This window comes from Pseudorca crassidens, chromosome 9 (assembly GCF_039906515.1).
Source record: "Pseudorca crassidens isolate mPseCra1 chromosome 9, mPseCra1.hap1, whole genome shotgun sequence".
In the NCBI taxonomy this organism is placed as follows: domain Eukaryota; kingdom Metazoa; phylum Chordata; class Mammalia; order Artiodactyla; family Delphinidae; genus Pseudorca; species Pseudorca crassidens.
The window spans coordinates 8,360,140-8,369,449 of NC_090304.1; the positions used below are offsets into that span (position 1 = coordinate 8,360,140).

General features: G+C 58.8%; 1 protein-coding gene across 2 annotated transcripts in view; it reads left to right on the forward strand.

The window, feature by feature from the left end:
- The window catches only part of MACROD1 (mono-ADP ribosylhydrolase 1), a 152,287-nt gene that overhangs the window by 22,834 nt on the left and 120,143 nt on the right, over window positions 1-9,310 (forward strand). The gene's annotated exons all lie outside the window — the stretch shown is intronic.

Below are 9,310 nucleotides of genomic sequence, written 5' to 3' on the forward strand. Positions count from 1 at the left end.
CCTGGGCATCCAATAAGAATGTGCCCTGTGCTCTTGGCCACACCTGGAACCCTTTGGCCTGGATGCCCTTTGCACGTGCTTTCTGACCTGCTGGCCTCTTGCCTGGTTCCTGGGTCTGTTCAGCCCTACCTCCTGCCTTGGGATGCTGGTGTCTGGTCTACTGAGGGACCATGCCCTTGTGTGTTATGCTCTTGGTGGCTGCTTGGGCAGCTTGGCTCCTGACACTTACCTTGGCCCTGCCCATAAGACACCTCAAAGCTAGGCCATTGGAACAAGTCTATTGCAACTGAATATGACAAGTGGCTTTGAGCTTCCTGGCAGCCATAGTAAAAAGGGAAACAAGATTTTAGGTTCTGTAACTCTAAGCTTGGAAATCCATTTATATTTCAGCTTAATGCCTCTTTCTCTTTCTACTCTGTCCCTTTTCCCTCCATTGTCTCCCTCTGTCACCCTTACCAACACTTTTTTTTTTTTTTTTTTGTGGTACACGGGCCACTCACTGTTGTGGCCTCTCCCATGGCGGAGCACAGGCTCCGGACGCGCAGGCTCAGCGGCCATGGCTCATGGGCCCAGCCGCTCTGTGGCATGTGGGATCTTCCCGGACCGGGGCACGACCCCGTGTCCCCTGCATCGGCAGGCGGACTCTCAACCACTGCGCCACCAGGGAAGCCCCCAACTCTTCTTTATTACCCCTACAGATGCTTCATCCCTTGCTCCAGAGTGCCATCTCTAAGTGCTTTGCTCCGGATGTGGGAGGCCCCTCTGCCGTCTCTTTTGTCGCTGCCCATTGCCTTGTCAGCGGCCTGGCCTCTGGGCCTCTTGCCTTGTGCAGGCCCACTGGGTCCGCCACTGGGATTTCGCTCAGATGAGCCAGTGACTAATAAGGGTTGCCCCGGGGCGGGGGGCGGCAAAATCTTTCCCTCCTTAATACCGGAGTTTAAAAATGTGTCACCATCAATTTGAAGAAAAGACTTGTTCCCGCTGAGAAAAGCGGCCTGGAGATTCGTCTCGCCTTAGGAATCACACAGGCAGCTGCATAAATTCCAGAGCCACAGAGGCTCTCCATGCAAATGCCGCCTCTCAGCCCCACAGCCAGCCTGGAGAGGCCCTTGGAGCCCACCCCAAGCTCCCATGGGCTGGCACCCCACCTCCCCACCTCTCGTGCTCCCACAGTGACTCTGGGGGCCCCTTTGTGGGGGGCGTCCTTGGTTAGAAGATACTCACTTCTCTCCACCTCTTTGTGGTTAAGCCGGAGGCTGAGCTTGCGGCTAATTCCATGTCGCGATGTGCTTTGATCCTGGAGGAAAAGGAGGAGGAAGGAGTGACTTCTGAGGGGGTCCCCACAGTCCCCAGGGGGAGGGGGTCCCTCTCTTACCCTTGTCTGTGGATCTGTTGGCTGCACAATGGATTTGCCCTGAGGGTGGGATTTTTAGGGCCTGGATGCCCTGTCCTCCGACCCTGTTTCATCCTTGTCTGGAAGGGACTGTTGGGGTCATTTTGACTATCCCCCTGTCTCCAGACTGGCCCCCTCCCCTCTGGCTGGCAGGCCTGCCCCTGGCACTTTGCCCTCAGACCTGGCCCAGCCTCCTGCCCCACAGACCCAGACCTTGGTCCCCTCCTCTTCCAGCAGTTCTCTGAGCCCAGGATAATCATCATAACAATGACCTGGGAGCTGCCTTTTAGTATTCCCGCTTCTCAGGTTGGGAAGCAGTGGTGCTGGGATATTAAGTGACTTGTCTCCAGACAGTCCGGAAGCTTGAACCAGATCCTGGGTACTTTCCCCTACGTCAAATCACCTTTGAATGAATGAGTGAGTGAATGAATGAATGAGGGGCAGTGGGCTCATGGCAACCACTCGTAGTTCTAGGTGTCTGGTGAGTGGGCATGGTGTCAGCCCAGGATGAGGGTATTTGGAGAGCTTGGGGGAGGTCAGGGAACCCCCCCTTCTGTCATGCAGAGGTCATCGTGACCACCTTTGTGGCGGTGTTGTTTGTCCTCCCGGGAGGCTCACCCAAGCATGGCGCAGAGCAGGGGGGTGACCTTGGCCGGCACCAGGTGGCCTGCAATCTGCAGTCTGACTCTTCTGCCAGGTGGCGGGTGGGAGAGGGGTGGTCACAGGGTGCCAGTGAGCCCTCCCTGGTTTTGGGGAGCCAGTGCAGCTGGGCTCAGGGTAGTCAGAAAAGATAAGCGGGAAGTTTGCAGCCTCCCTGGCTGCCGTGGCCCTGTCGGAACATGTGCTGAGTGGTCATTTTACCACTTGGTGCAGGGAGTTCTGTGGGCTGGTCCCCGCGTCTGCCACCCCAGCTACTGAAAGGGCCCAACGAGGACTCTCGACAGCCATTACTCCGAGAAAGGAGGGTTGTGTTTTTTTGTTCCTGGCTCCCTAAGTGTTATTGCCTTTATAGGCTTTGGAAAGCAGTTTTATGGCCTGCACTGTTTGTCTGCTGAAATGTGGAAAGCACTGGAGGGGGATGAACCACAGGTTTGCTTCTAGCCCTGAAAGGTCAGATGGCTGAGGGTGAAGGGGCAGGGCTCACATGTGTCCTCCACGCCTGGGTCACTGTCATAGCTGGAAGGGGGACTGTCATAGCTGGAAGGGGGACTGTCATAGCTGGAAGGGGGGCAGGGATGGTGTGCACCAGAGGGGGCCCTGGAATTCTGTTGGGAGGGTCAGCCTGAGGCTTTGGGACTTGCCTCTTTTGTCGGCTGGGTCCCGCTGAACTGGGCTGGGATGGTCATCCCTTCTTCCTGGATGCCCAGCTATACCAGCTGGCTCCCCTCAGGTGCCATCCGGGGCACCCTGCCAGCTGCTGGCAGTGTAGACTTCTCAGTGCAGTAAAAAATAAGCCTGGGTTTTGCCAGCTGAGATGCAGGTCTGGCAGGGGCTCCCACCTGCAGAAGATGCTTCATCTTTGAGCAGAGTTGGCCCCCTGGGAGCTGGGTAGGGTGTAGAGATGCAGTGGGAGCATTCAGAAGCCCACGCAAATCCTCCCCCCTTTCCTGGGCCTGAGGACCCTCAAGGGAGGCCCTGAGGGTCTGCCCCAGGCGAAGGCTGCTTCTCTACTTCTCTCTTGATACGCGAAGTGCTCCTACAAATCAATAAGAAAAGTGGGCAAAAGATATGGACAGGCAATTCCCGGTTGGAGAAAAACAAATGGCCAGTAAACAAGTGAAAAGACGCAGAACTTCACCAGCAATCAGAAAAAGCCTAATCGAAATAAGAGACATCATTGTCCACGGCTGGAGAAGAGGCAGAGGCTGGAAGTATTGATATGCACAGGCGAGGTGCTGGAAACAGGCCTTTGCTGGGCTCACCATTGCATTGCAGCTCGCACCAGCCGGCACACAGTAGGTGCTTGGAAATGCTTGCTTTATCCCAGAAAACACGAAGAACTCCTCCTTGCTCGCAGGGAGTCTCCGCAGGGCCACTGCTGCCTCTGTGGCCCCTGGTTTGCCACGCCCGCCGCTGGGGGTGCTCCTGGGGGGTTTGGCCTCATTGCCACCCTCAGCTCCCTGGCCCCAGGGATCCACACGCTTCCTTGGCTGTGGTCTTTCTGGGCCTGGCCTCTTGTGGGGTGGATGCCATTTCCTGCTGCTGGGCAGTGCCTCTGGGTTTCAGCTGTCTCTGCAACCTCATGGCTGGTGCCTGGGCTGCACTGCACAACGGGAGGGGGGGGTGGTATTCATAGAGGCCACAATGGAAATGGGGGCCCCCAGAGTTGGGCAGCCCTGGCTGATATCATGGCCTCTTCCAGCACCCCAGGGCATCCTTGATTTCGGGAAGGTCTTGCCCTAATAGTGACCTTGGCTCCCCAGGCATCGTGACTGGCTCACCCTCATCGTCCGGCCCCAGAACCTCTCCTGCCGTTTCTGGTTCCCTCTCCTACGCTCTCCCATTCCAGCCCAACTAAATGATTTTGGGTCTCATAACTGCGTGTTCTCTCTCACCTCCTGGCCTTCGCTTGGGCTCTCCCCGCTGCCTGGAGCACCTTCTCCTCCCACTTCCACTTGGCTGACTCTGGTCAGGCGCCAGGCCCCGGCTTAGATGTCATTTCCTCCAGGCACCTGCCCTGCCCTGGGTTAGGCATCCCTCCCACATGCCCCAGAGCACAGCCATTCATTCATTCAGCAGGTGCTGGGTGCTGAGGCTGCAAGGGCGAGCAAGGGAGATGTGGTCCAGGCAGCCAGGGGAGCGGCATGGTCACCTGCAGCACTTGGTCCTGGAGGCAGACCTGTCTGGAGGGTCAGGAAGGGGGTGCCCAGGGGAGCATCCCAGACAGGGGCCTGAGGTGGCGCCCTGGGGGTGGCTCAACTTCTTGCCCCGGGAGCAGGGAAGCCAGAGGGAGGCTGGGGTGGGTGGTGGCTGCCTGCGGGAGCCCAGTCGCCTTCTGCTGCCTGCCCCAAGAGGGCAGCCCTTATCTGTAGAGCCTAGCGTGGCTTGACCACAGCAGAGCTGCCTTTGATGCGGAAGCCCAAGGGGGAGAGTACAAGTCCTACTTCAAAGGGCTTCAGTCCCGAGGAATCTGGGTCTCCAAGTCCTGGAATCGTCCTGCCCCTCATGTGCCTGCCTGGGCAAAGCCGGCCAGCAGGAGATCCCAGGCCTGGGGGAGACCTCAGCCTGGAACTCGGCTCCTGGGTTGCCTGGCAGCCTCCTCTCCTGGCCCTGTCCTCCCTCTCCTTCTACTCCCAAGACCCAGCCTCCTGCCCACCTTCTCTTTCTGGACGCCCCCAGACTGAGGAGGACACAGTCCTCCTTCCTCCATTCAGAGAGTATGCAATGATGAAGGCCCAATCCCTGCCTCTGAAAGACACTCAGTGTAGAGTGGGACTAGTGGGTACAGCACAGGGTGTAAGTGCCTAGTAGGGGAGTCCAAGGTGCTGTGGGCCGGTCTGGGAAGGCTTCCTGGAGGAGGCCTGCCTGGGGAGGCTTACTTCCCTGCAGCGATTTCTGGTGGGGGTGTACCTGTGCCTTTCCCTTCGGGTTCACAGACCCCAATCAGGCTGTCTCACTGGCCAGGACCTAGCTCCCATACTAACCTCTGTCCCCGTGGCCTTGGGCAGGCGCCTTAGTCCTGGGCCTCAGTTTACTTGCTTGAAAACAGGGATGAGTGAGGATGGAATGCAGTGACAGGTGTCTGGTGCCTGGCACCATCGGGCTGCACTACCTTGCCTCTCACAGATGGGTGCCCCTTTAGGAAATCCCCCCCAATTATGAAGTTCCAGGTCTGGGCCGTCACGTGAGAAGGAGGCACAGGCACGCAGCCCGGCCATGCCAGGCGTCTCTCCGTGCCAGCTTCCCAGGGACGAAGGCCTCACTGAGAGCACATCTCCTGTGTCTTCCTGGTGACAGGTTCCACCTGCCAGCCCCTGGGGAGCCACCATCCCTGGTGACGGCCCCTCAGCCCTTCACCCGGGCTTGTAATCTCAGCTCTGAGGGGCTGCAGCCCCTTTCTCTGGCCACCACAACTAATCCATTCGCCAGGGCCCCCATCCAAGAGAAAGCTAATTAAAGAATCTCTGCTTTTGGCTCAGCCTGGACTTTGAAGATTCCCTTTGGTCTTCCTGGAGTATCTGAAAACAGGTGGAGAAAGGGGGCCTCAGAAATGGTGTCGGATAAGCCCCCGGAGCCTCAGTAATAGGCTTAATCCCCCCAAAGCCAGCAGGCGACAAACAGTCCTCCGCCCAGCACTGCTGAGAAGGCGCTCGAGGCCTGTGACCCTGTGGGCCCCACACCACACGGCTCCCCGTCCCTGGCTTTCTGTGAATGTGCGGCTGTGCATTCCCCAAGAGGGTCAAGGCCGTGGAAGGTCAGGGCACGGGTCCCTCACCGCACGATCTGCAAAGCAGTGAGAAGCAGTGTGGCGCTGTTGATTGTGTGGTTGGTGGACAGGTCCTGAAAGAGGTAGCCTCTGCTCTCACAGAGCTTACACTATTGCTGCCTTCAGGAAACACCCGCAGGGTCTTTGGGGGATCACTGAGCCCCTAAATGTGGGGTCATGGGCGTATCTTAGAGCCGGTCCTCCTTGTCACGCTGAGCCAAGCCTGGTGTAACCCGGGAGAGAATTGGGGCATCTGCTTCCACGCCAGCCTCCACCCTCACCCCCTCCCAGGCCCCTGCTCCCCCATTTTCATCGCAGTACTGGGGGTGCAGGGAGCATTTAGACCCGCAGTTCCCTGTGCAGGGACATTGGGCTTGCATCACGGAAATAAAAATGATAAAAACCTGCCACTGAATTCTGGGTGGCAGCAAATTACTTAACACCTGAAACAGGTTGAAATGTGGCCACTGTGGCTTTTAATAAGTCCAGCTCCGATGCCGCGGCTTCCACAGGGAGCCGGCTGGTCTCTCCCCGAGGTATCATTTCATCGCGTCCCAGGCTTGGCAGCAGTGCAAATAAGATTTCACTTCCTCTGTAAGTCTCCGAGGGGGGAGTGCCGGCTTTTCACTTGTGCTGTCCGTTAGCTTCCTCTGCCTCGGGAGGAGAGGGTCCCTTGGAGGTGCCGGTACCGGACCTGGGTGTGGCAGGCCGTGCAGAAGCAGGTGCTGACAGGAGGCCGAGGGGTGTGGAGGAGGGGAGGGGAGGCATCCAGCAGGTGGGCTGGGGGCGCCTGAGAGTGATGAGCAAGCTTCACCCAGCCCTTCTTTTTTTTTTAATTTATTTGGTTGCACTGGGTCTTAGTTGTGTCAGTCAGGCTCCTTAGTTGTAGCTCGCCAGCTCCTTAGTTGTGGCATGCAAACTCTTAGTTGCGGCATGCCTGTGGGATCTAGTTTCCCAACCAGGGATCGAATCCTGGCCCCCAGCATTGGGAGCGCCACCAGGGAAGTCCCCACCCAGCCCGTCTGAGGCAGCATTTTGGGACTGGCGGGGACCTCAGATCCGACCAGGGCTTTGTATGCAGGGTGTTAAGAACTGGCCTCGGAATTTGGGTGTGGGGTGGGATTTGGGGTGTTAGACCCTTCCCGGGTTTGGTCACTTCTTCAGGATGCTTGATGAGGGCAGGGACCCCTCTTAGGAAGTGGGGGCAGGAGGAGGGAAGCTTCTGGAACCTGGTGGTAGCCAGGTAAGAGCAGCGTCCAGGGACGGGGATGGCGGCCACCCACTCATCATCCCACTTGAACTGGAACTTTTAGTCCTGAGCCTGACGGAACAGCAGGAGTTGGACACATGAAGCAGGGGCGCTGGACTTTGGGGTGCCGCTTGTCTGCTGAGCAGCTGTTCAGGGGACTTGCCCCATACATATCCGTAACCTCAGCAATATGTGGGTCCTGAGATTTCTTTGGGAAGGAAAGGGCTGGAAACTGCTTGGCTGGAGTGGAGGCTGCAGCAGGAGGAGTCCCGGGTTTGTGGGGAGACCACCCTGTCCCCCAGGGTCCATCTGAAGACATGCTAGGGAGACAGGGGCTCTTCATTGTCAGCCTGTTGCCTCCACCACCCAGAACTTGCACCCCCTTGAGGGGCCGGCCAGCTCTGCTTGCCCTCCTGTGAGGCTGGGCCTCACTACAGCTCAGACCGCCTCCTCCTCTTCAGAAAGGGTCAGTTATGTTTGGAGGGTCTTCTTTCCATTGACCTGAAATACAGGTCCTGGAACCTCCCCCGTGGTTCCTGGTGATTTCCTCCTGTGGGGCCCAACCCTGTCTGGGCCTCCAGCCCCCCGGGCCACTTATTAAAACCCCCATCCCCAGCCCTGTTGTCCAGAAGCCGAAAGCTCGGGTCAGCCTGAGAGCCCGTCTAGCAGGTTTCGGGAGCAGGCCGCAGACCTTGGGTGTGGTCGCGGTGGCTTGGAGAACAGGCCCTGTTCCGACGTCTCTCCTCTGTGCAGACCTGGGGGCACTTGGCTGTTGCCTCCTTGGGAGAAGTGCCTGCCAGCTCAGCACCTGTACCTGGGGGCCAGGGATGCTGGGTAAACCCCGGGGGCGCCAGGGATGGGGCCTGCACTCCCGGACAAGTGGGGGGGAAAGCAGCGTTCTCACGGAGGCCCCGGCACACATCAGCAGCGTCGGTGCTGTCGTGGTGGGAAAAATGGGAGCAGTGAGCTGTCATCATGCGTACGCTTTACAGAGCACAGGGAGTGGATGGTGGAGCCTGTGGGTCTCACCCAGTTCTGAGGGACTCCGAGGCCCTGCCCGAGGAGCCCCCAGGACAGGCGTTAATCCAGTGGTTCCCAAATGCGTGTGACCATGAGCCCTTCCTGGGCAGAGCTTCTGTTCGTTCTAGGGGCTCAGGAACACAGTCTGGGAAGCCAGCCCCCCTGCTCCGGCTTGAAGAGAGTGGCCGGGGCACCTGGTCTGTGGTGCTGCTGCCAGTGTGTGGAGGGTCAGGCGAGCTGGGTCAGCCCCGTCCGAGGCTCCCCCTGCCTGGAGGGGTGGGAGGAGAAGTAGAGACTGCCTTGCAACAGGGACGCCAGGGCTGCTGCTCTTGGAAAGTCGTCCTCCTTGGGCCCAGCATTGATAGATTGATCTGTTGGTTGATTGATTTGCTGGTGTTTATTGACTCCCTCCCTCCATTCACGTTTCCGGTGCCTCCTGCATGCCAGGCCGGTGCCCTCTGGGATCTGAAGGGGTGGAAGGCAAGACCTGCTGGCCAGGGGCCCCTAGTGAGCGAGGTGCTGGAACCAGTTACCTGTCCAGGTGAGAACCAGCCGGTGTGGCCCGGAGAGGGCAGCCTGTCCAGAGACAATGCCTGAGTTGAATCTTCAAGGGCCCTCACGGGCACCCGGTGGAGAAGTCAGCACAGACCCAGAGCCCGCTTGGCCAGGCAGGGCCTGCTTGGGGAGTGAACCAGAGGTGTGGCCAGCAGATGGGTGTGGCCAGCAGATGGGTCCTGTGCTTATGGGGGAAGCAGAGTCTTCCAGAGGGGGACAGAATCGGACTCGCCTTCGTGCCCCCTGCCTCAGAGCTTCTGGCAGGCCCTCTCCCTTGCTCTCCAAGTCCTTCTCATCTGAGGAAACACCCTCAGTGGAGACCTGGCTCCCAGAGAGCCTCCCCACCCTGATCTCGTCCATGAGCATCCTTCCCTCCCCCTCCATGAGGCTGGAAGGGTGCCCCAGCCCCAGCCCCAGCCCCAGCACATAGTAGGCCCTCAGTAAATATCCACTGATTGGCTGGCTGATCAGGTTCTAGAAAGGTGAGTGTCAGGTGAGGAAGAGCAGGCAGCCCTCCCGAGCACCTACTGTGCGCTGGGCCCTAGGAAGAGTTTGGGGAAACAGACTCGGTCTTTTCCCCGAAGCCTACGTGGCGAGCCGCCCTTTAGAATGATCTCTGGGCTGCTCCTGCCTCCAGGGGGCCGGCAGTGAGGACCAAGAGAAGAGG